This window comes from Pholcus phalangioides, unplaced genomic scaffold, assembly GCF_987345545.1.
Source record: "Pholcus phalangioides strain wild (caught in Gottingen) unplaced genomic scaffold, Ppha-v1.0 ptg000008l_1, whole genome shotgun sequence".
NCBI lineage: Eukaryota > Metazoa > Arthropoda > Arachnida > Araneae > Pholcidae > Pholcus > Pholcus phalangioides.
In genome coordinates this window covers 14,136,004-14,151,972 of record NW_028301601.1, presented here as the reverse complement: position 1 = coordinate 14,151,972, position 15,969 = coordinate 14,136,004, and the positions used below count along the sequence as shown (strand labels likewise).

At 39.0% G+C, this 15,969-nt stretch overlaps 1 long non-coding RNA gene across 1 annotated transcript in view; it reads right to left on the bottom strand.

Annotated features, from left to right (window-relative positions):
- Window positions 1-528: 528 nt before the first annotated feature.
- The window catches only part of LOC149083869 (uncharacterized), a 37,461-nt gene continuing 22,020 nt past the window's right edge, over window positions 529-15,969 (bottom strand). Inside the window, exon 3 of the long non-coding RNA XR_016193021.1 lies at window positions 529-1,898. This is a non-coding gene — a long non-coding RNA (uncharacterized LOC149083869). The remainder of the gene's footprint in view (window positions 1,899-15,969) is intronic.

The following is a 15,969-nucleotide window of genomic DNA, read 5'->3' as shown; positions in this document are numbered from 1 at the left end:
TCACTATTCGTAATATATAAACCATAGTAATTACGTACAAAAAAATTAAACAATGCAGCCTAATACGCGATGCACACAACAAATTCCTCAATATAAGTTACAGTATAAGTAATAAACATTTCACAATATTAATAATACAAGAGCGCGGTAGCCCAGGTCAACAAGATGCTCGCCTCAAGTATCAAAGGATATTTAGAGGTGTCGTGAGTTCGATACTCAGTTCGTCATTGTCAGAAAACTTTCCTGACACAGGGGTACAACAAAAACCGCAGAAAAATTGCTACCGCAGGTAAGTTTCCCCATAGAGGGGTGGGAAGTGACCAAGTCCATTTCGGAGCAGTTTTGAAACACCGAATTCAGGATTTAGAGCAGCGAAATTCGCAAGCATATTTTCGTTAAACCTCACCCCTATAGTTGCAAAACGGGAGAATTTCAGACCAATACGAAATTCAGCGCATTACACAACCAATTCCTCAATATTGCCCAACACTCGATACACAATGAGCCATAACACATATCTCACAATATGTAATAAACCATATGTTTATTACGTACAAAAAATAACAGTACCGTTAAATACGTAAAACATCGCAATGCACAATAATTCCACAATATCACCCAATGTGACTTACCCTAAGTAGTAAAGCACAATATGCATGCACGTAAATTCCACAAAACCACCCAGTAACAATAAGTAATAAAGTGCAGATTCCACAATATCGCCAAACATGCGTTACAATACATAATAAATTGCAATAAGCGATGTATAGAAGTTCAATATCACCCAATACCAGTTACAATACATGAATAGCGCAATATGCGACGCACAGAAATTTCCACAATTCTGTTAAAATGTCTTACGATACAAGTAATAAAACGGGATGCAAAACAAATTCCACAATATCGCCCAACACACTATACAAGTTACAATACATAATAAAGCGCGAGGCACAAAAATTCCACAATACTGCCCAATACAAGTTACAATAAGTAATAAAATGCATTACGCAAAAAAATTCCACACTACCACGTAATAAAGCACACAATATACATTGCACAACCAATTCCTAACAAAGCGCAATAAGTGATACTCAATAGATCCGCAATACTGCCCATTACGTAATAGACTGCAATGCTTGATGCACAACCAATTCCCCAATATCGCAGAAAATTCAATATGGATTACAATATACGTAGTGAACCATAACACCTCACAATACCAAATAAAACATAATGAGCGTTGTATTGGGTCATATTGTGGAATTTCTATTACGCATGTGCCGAAATTCCACAATACCACCCAATAAGTAATTAAGTGCAGACACAATACCCACCCAATATGTAATAAAAGCTCAATACGCGATGAACAACAGATTCTGCAATACTACCCAACACGTTACGAATTACAATATATAATGCACCAAGACTTTGTACAATACGCTATGCACAAAAAAACTTAATACAGCGCACTATATGCGATGCACAACCCAATACGATTTACAATACATTGTAATAAAGCTTATTATGCGATGCACAAAAAGTTCCACAATACAGCCAAATCTGACTCATTATAATAAAGCACATTACGCACGCACACGATGCACAAAACGTCCCACAATACTTACACAGTTGACGGCGTCAAGAAATACAAACACACCCAAAGGAAGGGTACTGTATTGTTCGATCACAAATTTATCCAGTGGTGATAACTGAAATAACGCAATCACACAATGTTCCAAACACAGGGAAGAAAATATGAATTAGATAACAGACACAAAACAGTACCAGTTTAGATCCAAAAAGCAGTTCCCAGAGATGTGACGATCCTCAAAAAATATTCTGTACCCAAGTCTGCGAACAAAAGGTGAGGGTGATGTTTTGTCTTGTCCAACCAGCTCCTGTTCAAGAAATAAAATAAGAAACTATTAATCTACTATAATCAGGGTGATCATATGTCCTGGATTGAACACACAGGAGTCCCCACATACGAGAAAACATACATTTCCAACAGGCTCTCCTCCTCGAAGGGGAGGGGTAAATTTCCACCTGTGCCCTTCTACCAATGCCAACAATTTTTTCACTGGATGAAGAGGCGGGCACAATCGCTCCATTTTCCCCTTCCACCATTTCCGCCTATGCTGTCCCAAAAATTCATAGTAAACAATTCTATATGAGTAAGTCAGCTGATGAGTAATTGAGTAGTAGGCAAGTAAGTGAGCAAATGAGTGGCTGAACGAATAAAGGAGTCATTGAGTGAGCAAATGAGTTTTATTCATTCACTAGGTCATTCAATCATTCACTTGCTCACCCACTAGATTACTCAATCTCTAGGTGGCTCATTCACTCACTTGGTTGTTCACTTGGTCACCCACTCAATGTATCACTTGTATTGAGTGGGCGATAGGGTGATCGCATCCCCCTGTATTCACCCATGCTTCCTATCCATCTTTATTGGAGATAGGCAAGCATTTCAAGGTGTTTGAAAGAATTCTGCATATTTCTAGGGCAGTGGTTCTCAGAGTGTGCGTCACGGCTCCAAGGGGCATCACCAATCTTTAAGAGCATTGTGACAAACTAGCAATATTGATGCTTTAAAATGGTTCTTAGTTAGGCCCCTTTCACACGGAGCGGACGCCGCATACCTTTTCAAACGAGCGCTGAAGATGCGGACGAATCGCCCACATCTTTAGTTCGAAATTCGTGCATAAAAACTTTTTTCGCAATTTTTGTAATTATTTTTCTCCTTCACCCCTGATTCAGTGGCCATAGGCAGTCTAGAGGCATTCTTTGGTGGTTTAATCTAGAGCCACATAGAATATGGGAATAAAGATGTCTTAATTCCGATCCTCACAAGTAGTCGACGGGAGAAAATGTCTTCAAATATTTCCAAAATATTTTGAAAAAAAAAATCCGTCTTTTCGGAAAAATATGGAAGAAAAATTCCAAAAACATCCAATGTTCGAAAAATCAAATCCAAAAACATCCAAAACTTTCGATGTTCCAAAAAAAAGAAAAAAAAAATTCAGGAGATATCAAAGAATTCGCAAGTAGTAAAAAAGTGGAGAGGTAGAGACTTTCAAAATGCCTGTGCTTAGAAATTGTAGAGCCTCAATATATATTCTTATATGTATTATTATTATTATTACTTTACTTTGTACATTGGCTCTCTCTTAACAAGCACGCTCTGGTCACGTGAAAGAATCTCAGTACATTCTGTACTGAAACACGAGATGATCACGTGACCGGATGCCCCTTCAGAGGGTCCGAAGGGCCATGTGTGTGTAAACATCAGTTCAGCTCCAGCTCACACGAGATGCACCAACGTAGTCTTTCTCTCTCTTAATACATGTACCATGTAAATAATATCTTCCATATAGCATCATAATTAAAGATAATGTATCTACAACTACGTCTCATTCATATAGAGTCAGATGCAATTACGCTACCGTCACCACCTAGCATTTAGCATTTCAGCATTGGTGACCACAGACGTTTAAACGCAAATAATGATGCCTTCTGAATATTCTTCAAAAGACGCCATTACGGTGAGAGCAGCAGCAGAGGATTTTTCTCCCAGCAACAGTGGACCACGGAGCATCCTCCCTCGTAAGGTCACTTCCGCTTGACCTCTTGGCTCTCTTCTCTCTCAAGCAACAGGATGATGGCAGCAGAAGGGGACAATACCGTTCCCCAAGTTTCCAGTGTCGCTCTCCGCCTTCCCCCATTTTGGAAGACAAACGTTTCTCTCTGGGTGAAGCAATGCAAGCAAGCTTTCCTCCTCAGCCGCATTACAAGTGATGATACCAAATTCGCCGCTCTCGTCGCTAATATCGACTCAGAAACACTACATGCGGTTGCTGATATTGTCGTCAATCCTCCTGAGACCGGGAAATTCCAGGCTCTTTCGGACCGGCTGATACAGGAGTTTGCCGAAACTGAATCTGCTAAAATCAAGAAGTTGCTCACAGAAATTCAATTCGGAGATGATAAACCATCACAGCTGCTACGAAAAATGCGCCAACTCTCGGGATCTCGACTAACCGATGATTTCTTAAAGACATTGTGGCTGCAACGTCTTCCCACTCAAATCCAAACTGTCCTCTCAATATCGAGTGATGGACTGGATAAACTCGCGGAACTGGCTGACAAAATCGCGGAAATAAGCCAAAATACATCCATTTGTGCTGTTTCTCCACCGCCGGATCAAGATGACTTGCGTGCACAAATCGCAATGCTCACCAAAAAACTGCATGAACTTTCCTCTCAACAACGCGGACGTTCACCACATCACGGGCGAAACAACTTCAAGAGGCATTCGAGTTCCAGAAACAGGAAAAATTCCTCCGAAATGTGCTACTACCATCATCGTTTCGGTAAAAATGCTCGGCGCTGTACTACACCGTGCAACTTCAGCGCACCAAAAAACGAAGGAGCTCCGTCATAGCTGGCATGGCGAACATGAGCTCAGAGACCAGCAGGTTGTTCATCCATGATCGTAAAACGTCTCGTTGACACGGGCAGTGAAATTAGTGTCGTTCCGCCGTCAGCGATTGCTTCCACCACTCCCTGCTCTACATTTCGTCTCAACGCAGCAAACCAGACGTCAATACCGGCCTACGGTACCAAAAATATTGTCCTAGATCTGGGTTTGCGACAAAATTTTCCATGGACATTCGTCGTCGCCAAGGTTTCGTGCCCTATCATCGGAGCAGATTTTCTGCGCAATTACAATCTCATGGTAGATTTGAAAAAGCGTCGTCTCATAAGCTCTAGCACATCACTTCATTCCCTGGGATCAGTGCATCAAACGGCTCATGTCTCAATTTCCACAGTGGGCCCATCTCAGTACGAGAAAATTCTTTCTGAATTCCCAGACATCACAAATCCGTGCTTAATAGGCGAACCTGCTTCGCACGACACAGTTCACCACATAGTGACTAAAGGTCCTCCAATATGTTCTCGACCGAGACGGCTCCACCCTCAACACTTTGAGAAGGTGAAGACGGAATTCAATTTTTTGTTACAACAAGGAATAATTCGTCCTTCAAAAAGTTCATGGTCTTCACCATTGCATATTGTTCCGAAGTCGGAAACATCTATACGACCAGTGGGAGATTATCGAAAATTAAATTCTGTCACAGAATTCGATTCCTATCCCATCCCATACCTAAGTGATTTCAGCAATGCCCTTCATGGTAAGTCAATTTTTTCAAAATTAGATATTTTCAAAGCGTATCATCAGATCCCTATTTTTGAACCTGATATTCCTAAAACAGCGGTGACAACACCATGGGGTCTGTTCGAATATACTAGGCTTTGTTTTGGTTTGGTAAATGCGCCTCAAACATTTATGCGTTTCATGCACGAGGTGTTACGAGTTTTATCTTTCTGTTATGCATATTTAGATGATATCCTCGTATATTCATCATCTGTTGAAGAGCACGAAAATCACCTGAGACAAATATTTGAGCGTTTACACAAGTATGGTTTGAAACTTAATATTTCTAAATGTGTATTAGGTGTAGATAATTTGGAATTTTTAGGTCATTTAATCACTCCTCTTGGCATTAAACCATTACCTAGCAAAGTGCAAGTAATATTATATTTCAAGAGGCCTGACACAATTTCTCAGTTGAGAAAATTTCTTGGTCTCAAATTTTTATAGAAGGTTCATAAAACACGCTGCTGAGTGGCAAATACTCTTACACGATTTTCTAAAGGGCTCACGCCGTAAAAAAGATAATCGTAAAATTGAATGCACTCACAGCATTCAATCAATGCAAAGAGCAGCTAGCTAATGTCACTCTATTAGCTCATCCTTCCACATCTGCAAAACTTGCACTTCATGTTGATGCATCTGATTTTTCAATTGGTGGTGCATTACACCAGGTAGTGGACAATTCTTTGCAACCGCTAGGATTTTTCTCTCGCAGACTCACTCTAGCGGAAACACGCTATAGCGCATATGACAGAGAACTATTGGCTGCATATTCTTCTATCAAATATTTTCGACACATGCTCGAAGCACGTCAGTTCACTCTATTTACAGATCAAAAACCTTTGGTCTATGCTTTTCGGCAGAAGCATGACAAATGCTCGCCTCGCCAAACCAGACATTTGGATTTCATTTCCCAATTCACGAGTGATATTTGTCATATTCCTGGCTCAGAAAACATAGCAGCCGATATAATGTCCCGCATATGTGCTATTTCAATGCCAAGCCCAATTAATTACAATGAAATCGCTGAAGCTCAAGCAACAGATGATGAATTATTAAAATTGATGGGTGATTCAAATTTTGGCTTACAATTGAAAAAAATTAAACTTCCCGAATCTGACATAGATTTAATTTGTGATATCTCTGTCACGGTGGGAAAAGTAGGAGACTTTCCCCCCCTTTGACAAAGAAGCCTGACATATTTTCAACCCAGAATTGTCATGTCAAATAAGTGAAATTTGCTAAATGTAAATATAATTGTGTTTGTCGTGTGGAAAATATTTGAGCTTCTGTCTTTATATTATTGTGGAAAGCTGAACCGAATCTCGTGGTTGTCTAGTTCCTTTCCTCTTGTGTTATCATTCCGTCTGATATTCATAAAATGCCCAAGATCTGAACCACAGATCGTTTGTATAGAGTGGACACACACTCTTTATGCATCACACTGTATGTGTTTGTTGGGAAATCCTAAATATTAAATGCTTTGCTTTGACATCTCAATCTTTTGAACTCAACAACAAATTCCTTGAATTTTTCTGATTCTTCCTGTAAAATTTTGAGAAATTCCGAGTTAAATTGAACAAGAAAATGTGTGTTCTTTTGAATAATATATTCTTTCTTTTGTGAGAGAGACACCTAATGATCCACTGATAATCAAAGATATTATCGCCATCTTGATGAGTCAGTTTTTCTTGTTCCCACACGAACGCGTTCGGTACGTGTAAAAGGAAGATTCCTTTTTCTTTTTTTTTTCTCTCTCACTTGTTCGTAATCCGTTGTATATTTTTTTTTATACTTGAAAAGCCGATTTTTCGCTTTTTGCATATTCTGAGTCGATGTTTTTTTTTAAATAAGGGAAACAAACATTTTTGTTAATCCAGAGTTAAATAATTTTGAGACCGTGTGAGTATTTCAATTTTAAAAATTTATATTTTTTTCCCCTTTTTTTCTCTCTACTGTTTCCGATGCTTTAGAGAGAAAAAAAAAAATTGTGTTGTAAAATATTGTGAGGAAGAGAAACTTTTGAAATAATGTTATATATGCTTGAAATTATTCTCTGTCATCGAGAAAGTGTTGAATTTGAATTTTTTAAAGAATTTCCTTTGTTTGGATTTAAATTTTTCGGCATGTCGCGAAACAAGAATATTTATATATGATGTCGCATATCGTTGGAAAGCTAATTTTTTTCCCCACACAATGATGTTAATGTTTTTTCATTTTGATGAATATTTGTGCATTTAATCCGGAAATCTTATATTGAAAATTATTGTTGTCATTATAAACTTTGCTGAAAGCCGTTCATTTTCTTAAATCGATCCCGTATTGAGAGAAGATGTTTTTCTTTTGGTTTCATGTTTGTGTTCGCGCCTCGTGTTACAATTGGATAAAATTTTGGATGACGCAGTTTGCGCGACGAATTAGAGGGTGCGCTTTCTCAAGCCCCGCCCATCACTCAATTTACATATTATCACTGAAAAACTTTGGAGGCGTGCAGTTCATCGGGACCAGTTGCACGAGAAAGAACGGTCCCGCCGTTGAAGAATCCCCCCCCCCCCCACGTAACTTGAAGATCTCCCGAAACTCATAAGTCCCAAGTCACTCAAACCCTATTTAATTTGGAACTGCCAAAAAGTCGTAACATTGAAGATGTAAGCTCAAGAAAAACGGTATGAAGCATTGTCTCGTCATATCAGTTGCTCCCAACTGATCCAGGAAGGAAGGTTTGCTGTCATGCCAGAAAGATGAAGCCCAGCAGCTGTCTCTTGCAGTCCAGTCCAAGGATGGTACTTCGACCACACTACCCCGAGTGGTAGTACAGATGGAGAACTTTGATGCCCCAACATCGTAAAGCATGTGCACGGACCGTTGCTTCAGCAGATACAGAGGACATTAATCGTTCAAGTGGCCAAGCAGATTCGCCCGTCCAAGGATGACATGAAATAACGAACTGTCTGTACTGAGTGTTCAAGTTAAAGGGAACTGTTCATCGAAATCCGGTTGTCAAGAATGAAGTGACCTTAATATGGGAGATAGTGAGTAAATTTTCTCTTTCAAATTTTGTTGAGTGGTCAGGAAAAACCAAACTGCAGCGATATTTAGTTTTTTGTGTTTTGCACCAAAATAATTTTTAAATTTTCGATAAGTAAAGTAAGGTTTTCAGCATCGTTGTTTTTTTTTTTTTTTGGTATTTTGTTTTTGGCTATATGAATTAAGAATTAAAGAACCTAATGTGCATTTAGACCTCTGTGTGTTGACATTTTTTTTTTTCTTTGTGACTTAATTGTTTCGGTTAAAATGCTCTAGTACATATTTATTCAGGAGAATTACTCACCGACACACAAAGGGTTGTTGCGAACACGGTAACAACTCAAAAATGGTACCCCACTAATATGATCACCAGGCCAAAAGTTTTCTTTCTTGGAGTACTGTCAACTTAAATAGTACTCAACAAATTTTGCACCACAACATCTCCACTGGAAGTGCGCGTCCTTACATTCCTGTGCAGTATAGGAAAACTGTGTTTGATCACGTTCATAACTTAGCGCACCCAGGCATCAGAAGAACGATCCACCAAATCCGTTCTCGCTTTTGTTTGGCCTGGTATCAATAAGGAAATAACAAAATGGGCAAAAACTTGCATGGCTTGTCAAAAAAGTAAAATTCACAGACATGTCAAATCTCCTTTGAAAGAATTTCCTATGCCATCTGCAAGATTTGACCACATTCATCTGGACATAACTCCATCAAATGGTTATTCTTACTGTTTGACCATGATCGATCGTTTTTCCCGCTGGCCAGAAGCACAACCGATAAAAGACATCACAGCTCCAACTGTAGCGGAAGCCTTTTATAACTGTTGGGTATCCCGTTATGGTGCTCCATCAGTTATAACAACTGATTAAGGTCGACAATTTGAGTCCCACCTTTTCCGCTCTCTCCTACAACTTCTAGGCACCGAACGAGCTAGAACTACCGCTTTCCATCCTCAAGCGAATGGTTTGATTGAGGAATTTCATCGACCACTAAAAACGGCCATTAAATGCCATAACACCGAACGTTGGACCGAAGTATTACCAACTATACTTCTGGGCTACCGAGCCGCTCTAAAAGCCGACCTGCAGTGTACGCCAGCCGAACTCGTGTTTGGTGCACCCTTGCGTCTTCCCGGCCAATTTTTCGACTCAACGAATGTCAACATTGACCCTTGTGACTACGTAAATAAGTTACAGGGCCACATGCAGCAGCTCCGTCCAACGCCAACAAAACATCATGGAAAACGTGCTACATTTGTGTATCCAGAACTGATGAATGCTACTCGCGTATTACTACGTCGTGATAGTGTCCGAAGACCCCTCCAGAGACCATATGATGGTCCCTTTCTTGTCATTAACAAAAATGAAAAAATGTTCAAACTTGACATCAATGGCAAAACAGTTTCGGTTTCCATCGACCGCTTAAAACCAGCATTCTCCCTCTCGGAAGATACAACGCAGCTGGTGGCGAAAACTCAAACTAACGACTCTACGTCAGAGAACTCGACCACGAAATCGAAACCACCAGTGACCACACGATCTGGACGTCGAGTCCGGTTCACGGATTTTTATCGTGTCCAACATTGACACTGGGGAGGGGGTACTGTAGAGCCTCAATATATATTCTTATATGTATTATTATTACTTTACTTTGTACATTGGCTCTCTCTTAACAAGCACGCTCTGGTCACGTGAAAGAATCTCAGTACATTCTGTACTGAAACACGAGATGATCACGTGACCGGATGCTCCTTCGGAGGGTCCGAAGGGCCATGTGTGTGTGAACATCAGTTCAGCTCCAGCTCTCACACGAGATGCACCAACGTCATCTTTCTCTCTCTTAATACATGTACCATGTAAATAATATCTTCTATATAGCATCATAATTAAAGATAATGTATCTACAACTACGTCTCATTCATATGGAGTCAGATGCAATTACGCTACCGTCACCACCTAGCATTTAGCATTTCAGCAAAATATTCACATCACAATTCTGTCTTAGGCCGGGATTACACTATAAAAGTTCGTTTATAAAACTTGAAAAATGCAACCAATGGGCGGATCAGTTAAGTTCTCTCGAATGTAACAGATGTGTTTATTGGTTACATTTTTCAAGTTTTATAAAATAACTTTCATAAACCTTTTGTAGTGAAATCCCATCCTTAGATTAGTCTCACTTCTGAAATATAAAATTTCATTTTTTTAAGTTTATAGACTGAATATCGAGTAAATTATACTTGTAGGTATCGGGGAACCACCAAAAATATTGAAGTGCTAGGGTCTTCAAACGTCTTAATCCGGCCCTGAGTGAACACCGCACGTGGACAACGTTGTTTAATAAAAGTATTTAAGTTAAAGAGTATTAAAGTATTACTGAGCTAAGTATTAAAGTTTTAAATAAAAGTATATAAAGTACTTCTATGTGCGGATGCGGAGCCCGCACTTAGGTTTTGACACATGCGGACGACGTCCGGACCCGCATGAACATTTCCTAAGTGCGGAGATTTTTCGGCTCGTCTGAAAGGCGCAGTATATTCCAATTGTTAAAACTTTTTCCGGACCCGCATCCGCTCCGTGTGAAAGGGCCCTTAGACTATTCGGGGAAGCACGGATCATTGTTAACTAGGGCAAGTGACCCGCTGGGTCACAAAACGTTTGAAAACCACTGCTCTGGAGGGGAACAGGTGTTCACTCGCATCAAACACACGTCAATATACTTGGACTGTTTTCCTCCTTTTTTCCCCCTCTATGCACGTGCGGGAACCGGTTGTTACGACGCTATATGCAAATCGGCGGCGGCGTGTTCTCTCCCTCGGGAGCACGGATATATATAGACTGGTTTTTTTCTCTATATGTGAGATGTCTGTTTTCTTCATGTATGTATGTCGGGATTTGATTAGTCTCTCCCTTTTTGATTGCCGGCCGTATTTTCTGATGAACGTAAATGATTTTTTTTTTGCAACTTTTATATAATAAAAGTTAGAGTTCAAAATGAACTTCCGATCGTTGTTTTTCTTTCTTCAGCTCAGTCGACACGCTCTGCCCCCAACAAGGGTTATGGGCCCAGAACCCGTTTTGGACTGAGTTGTTGAAATTAGGGACTTGAAAAATTTTGAAAATGACGTCGGATGGTAGCATCTTTGCTTATTCGAAGTTGAATAAGGACAATTATCGTCATTGGAAATTCAACACAAAGATGTTGCTGATGAACCAAGGACTTTTTGGTTTTGTGGATGGTTCTGCACCCGAGCCTTCATCGGAAGCTACACGGAAAGAAATATTGCAATTCAACGCAAAGAGGGATAAAGCGCTCTCAGTCATATGCCTGAGCATAGAGGATGAATTGAAAAACCTCTTATTAGAAACCACAGATCCGAGAAAGGTTTGGAAAGATATAGAGTAAGCCTATGAACCGAAAACACGAGCAAGAGTGACAGCACTTCGAAGCGAATTCATGGGAATAAAATTCATGCCGTCTGAAACGATGTCTATGTATGTCGGCAGAATTTTCAGAGCTGTCAATGATTTGGAACTAGCCGGACAAAAGGTGCCCGATGATGAAGTGGCGTTTCAACTTCTAGCCCATTTATCGCAGGCGTATGACAACGTGGTGATGCAGTTGTATCAACTTTCAGATGGAGAGTTTACATCAGCGAAAGTACGCGAAGTGCTTTTGTCGGAGTACGATAGAGTTCAACATCGTGAAGATGAGATGACCTCTGAAGATACAGCGTTTGGTTCGACGGAATGTCGAAAATCATCCGAGAAAGTGAAATCAAGATTCAAGGACTCGAGAATGTGCTACAAATGTGGAGTCATCGGATATATCGTGAGAAACTGTAAAGAACGGAAAACTGTTTTTCTTCATTTTGCTGCTAATCAATCTTCAGTGTGTGGACAATCAATCTTCAGTGAAAGTGGTGCATTATATGCGTCCACGATGATATCAACATCAAAAGGTGTGCAGTGGCTAATTGATACAGCCGCGACTGAACATTTTTTGCAACGACAGAACCTTTTTCTCAAATTTCAAGAAATCCCAGATGGCGAAGCCATCGTTGCAAAAGGAACGACAAAGATTCTTGGATCCGGTGATGTTAAAATTAAGATACGTCGGACAAAAGGTAATGTAGAACTTTTTTTGAAAAATGTTTTGTATGCTCCAGGTATGTGCCGAAATTTAATTAGTGGGAGACTAATGGATATTGCGGGTTACAGAGCTTGCCTAGGTGATCGAAAAATTGATGTTTTCAAAGCAAATGGAAAATTATTTTTCAGTGCCCCTTTATCTGGAAAACTTTATGTTAATACAGAGGTAATTAACATGAATACTAAACATGAAGCTCATTTGCTTGATAGAAACGACATGATGTTATGGCACACCAGATTCGGACATTTAAATGCTAAAGCATTAAGTCAATTTTCAAAAAGTGGCTTAGTATACGAGCTTGATAAACTACGCGGGAGAATTGAAAATTGTGATATATGTATGATGTCTAAAGCAAAACGCGCATCATTTGAAGGAGTCGATGAAGTGCAAACTACCGATATATTAGAATTATGTCACATGGACTTATGGGGACCGGCGCCAGTATTATCAAAAGGAGCGTATTTCTATACTACGAGTATATAATTGACGATTTTTCCCGGTATGCAATTGTATATATATTGAAACACAAAAATGAAGTTTTTAACTGTTTCAAATCCTATCACGCTAAAATCGAACGGCAAACGGGGAAAGAAATCAACGGATTAGATCCGATAATGGGTTAGTTTTGTGCTAAATATTTCGAGACATGTTTGAGACAGAATGGAATAAAAAGCGAAAGAACGAATATCTACTCTCCAGAAATGAACGGTATCGCGGAACGATATAATCGAACCCTCATGGAAGGAGTCAGGTCCTTGTTGCTTCAAGGAAAATTACCGAAAGACATGTGGGCTGAACTAGTAAATACACAGAACTATTTACGAAATAGATTCCCACATAAAACTTTGAAAAGGGAAAGCACCCTTGAACGTTTTCAGGGGCAGAAAATTTTCCGTCATAGGAAGTTTGTGTCTATCTTTTAGGAATGAAGATGTAAGCCAAACTAGATACCAAAGCGGAACAGGGAGTGTTGGTTGGCTATGCAATAAAAACAAAAGGATATAGAGTTCGGATTTTGAAAACCAACAAGGTTATTGAGACGAAGCATATAAAATTCAATGAATTTACTATGGGTACAGAAATTCAAAGAGTCTCAAAAATGTCGTGAAAATCCTTTGATTAACTTTTATAATAAATCAGATGTAGAAATGGGAGATTCTGAAGAGGACATAGAAAATCAGAAAATGCAATATGACGAAAAAGTGAAATGGAAAAGGGTTGTAAAAACAAGAAAAAAGGGTGATACAGCGGGCAGAAAAGATGTCTTACTATCCTGAAGAAAATATCCGACTCAGAAGTAAAAACGATGAACAAAAATATTGTGAACGAAAAGGGATCAGCATAAACTTAGACGATTTTGATTTCAAAGGGGATACAAAGCGAGAAAATGACGTTTATGATGACGCATCGAATGAATCGGATACGAACATCGAAGCTCACTGTGTCAACATAAAAATTCCTAATTCTTACTTTGAAGCAAGAAATTCATCACAGAAGGACGAGTGTTAAAACGCGATGAAAGATGAGATCGAAGCACTAAAATCGCGGGATGTATACGGTATAGTCCCAAAACCTGACGATCGAAACATTTTGGGAAACAAATGGGTGTACACAATCAAAAAGGTCGAATTCAGTAACATGAAACGTTATAAAGCATGACTAGTGGCACAAGGTTTTCGACAAGTCGAAGGCGTCGATTATTTCGATGTTTATTCACCGGTAGTCAAGGGCGTAGAGAGGGGGGGGACTAGGGGGTCTGGTCCCCCCCCCCCGAAATGTGAGAAAATGACCGAAAAAAGGGAAAAAGATGGCCAAATCCATTGTTCTGTCACTTTGGTTCCCCCCCCCCCCCGAACGAAATTTCTGGCTACGCTCCTGCCGGTAGTGAATTTCACATTAGTTAGATTATTCATGATCATTTCAATTATTTTGAAGGGTTGGATTCATCGACATTTAGACATAAAAAATGCATATTTGTACGGTAAACACGACAATGTTGTATATATGAATCAACACAGGGTTTTCACAGGGTTTTGTTCACAGGGTTTTGAAATTTCAGGTTTTGAAGATCGTGTTTTGAGACTGAAAAGGGCATTATACGGTCTACATCAGGCCGGAAGACAATGGTTTTTGAGTTGGACAAAACATTTTTAGAACTAGGTTTTGAAAAATTGTTAAATGGAAATTTTATATATGTATATAATTGGAATGTTATTATATTAGTATATGTTGATGACATGGCGGTATTTGCCAAAAATGAGGAAAATATGAATATTGTAATAAGTTTGTTAGAATCAAAGTTTGAAATGAAAAATTTGGGTTCAATTTCATGTTTTTTAGGAGTGCAATTCGAAAATGTGGGAAATAAGTTAATTATGAATCAAAAAGGTTATATTGAGAGAATGCAACGAATTTACAAAAATATTCCCAAATGTAAATCTAATATTCCATTAAGTACAGGTATTACAATTCAGGGGTGTCAAAAAAGTGATTCCGTAATCACTGATGTTCCATATCGGAATTTAATCGGGAGCTTATTTTTTTAGCAAACAGGACGAGACCCGATATAATGTATCCAGTTACTCTATTAACACAATATTGTGAAAAACCATCTGTTATTCATTGGAAATTATTATGTCAAGTATTTAATTATGTTGTTAATACAGCTCATTATTGTATCAATTTAGATCATAGTAAGAATATGGACTTGATTGCATATTCAGATGCAAGTTGGGCGTCTGATAGAGATGATCGTCGTTCCATGAACGGATGTTATTTTACTAAGGGGTGTTCAGATTTCGTGGAAATCATCGAAACAAAAATCTGTAGCGATTTCAACTATGGAAGCAGAGTTTGTAGCATTATCAGGGACAGTCAAAGAAGTTATTTGGTTGTACCGAATTTTGAAAAATCGAATTTACCGTTGCATATTCCTACTATTTATTGTGACAATCAGAGTGAGATACATTTTTCAAAGAACTGTGTTGAAAATCGGCGAAGCCAACACATTGATATTAGATTTTTCTTCGTAAAAGATTTGGTAGAGAAAAATGAATTTGTATTATCACATATATGTGGAAAAAAAATGTCGCCGATATGTTAACGAAACCTATGGGTAATGAAAAATTACGTTTTTATTGCAAATATTTATTTTCAATGTAAAAAAAAAAGGAAAAAGGGGCGTTTTGTTGGACTGTTTCCTCCTTTTTTTCCCCCTCTATGCACGTGCGGAAACCGGTTGTTCCGACGCTATATGCAAATCGGCGGCGGCGTGTTCTCACCCTTGGGAGCACGGATATATAGACTGGTTTTTTCTCTATATGTGAGATGTCTGTTTTCTTCATGTATGTATGTCGGGATTTGATTTGTCACTCTCTTTTTGATTGCCGGCCGTATTTTCTGATGAACGTAAATGATCTTTTTTTTTTTTTGCAACTTTCATAGAATAAAAGTTAAGAGTTCAAAATGAACTTCCGATCATTGTTTTTCTTTCTTCAGCTCAGTCGACACGCTCTGCCCCCAACAATACTGTATGTAACGAGTGCCACTTAAAACATTTCCATGTA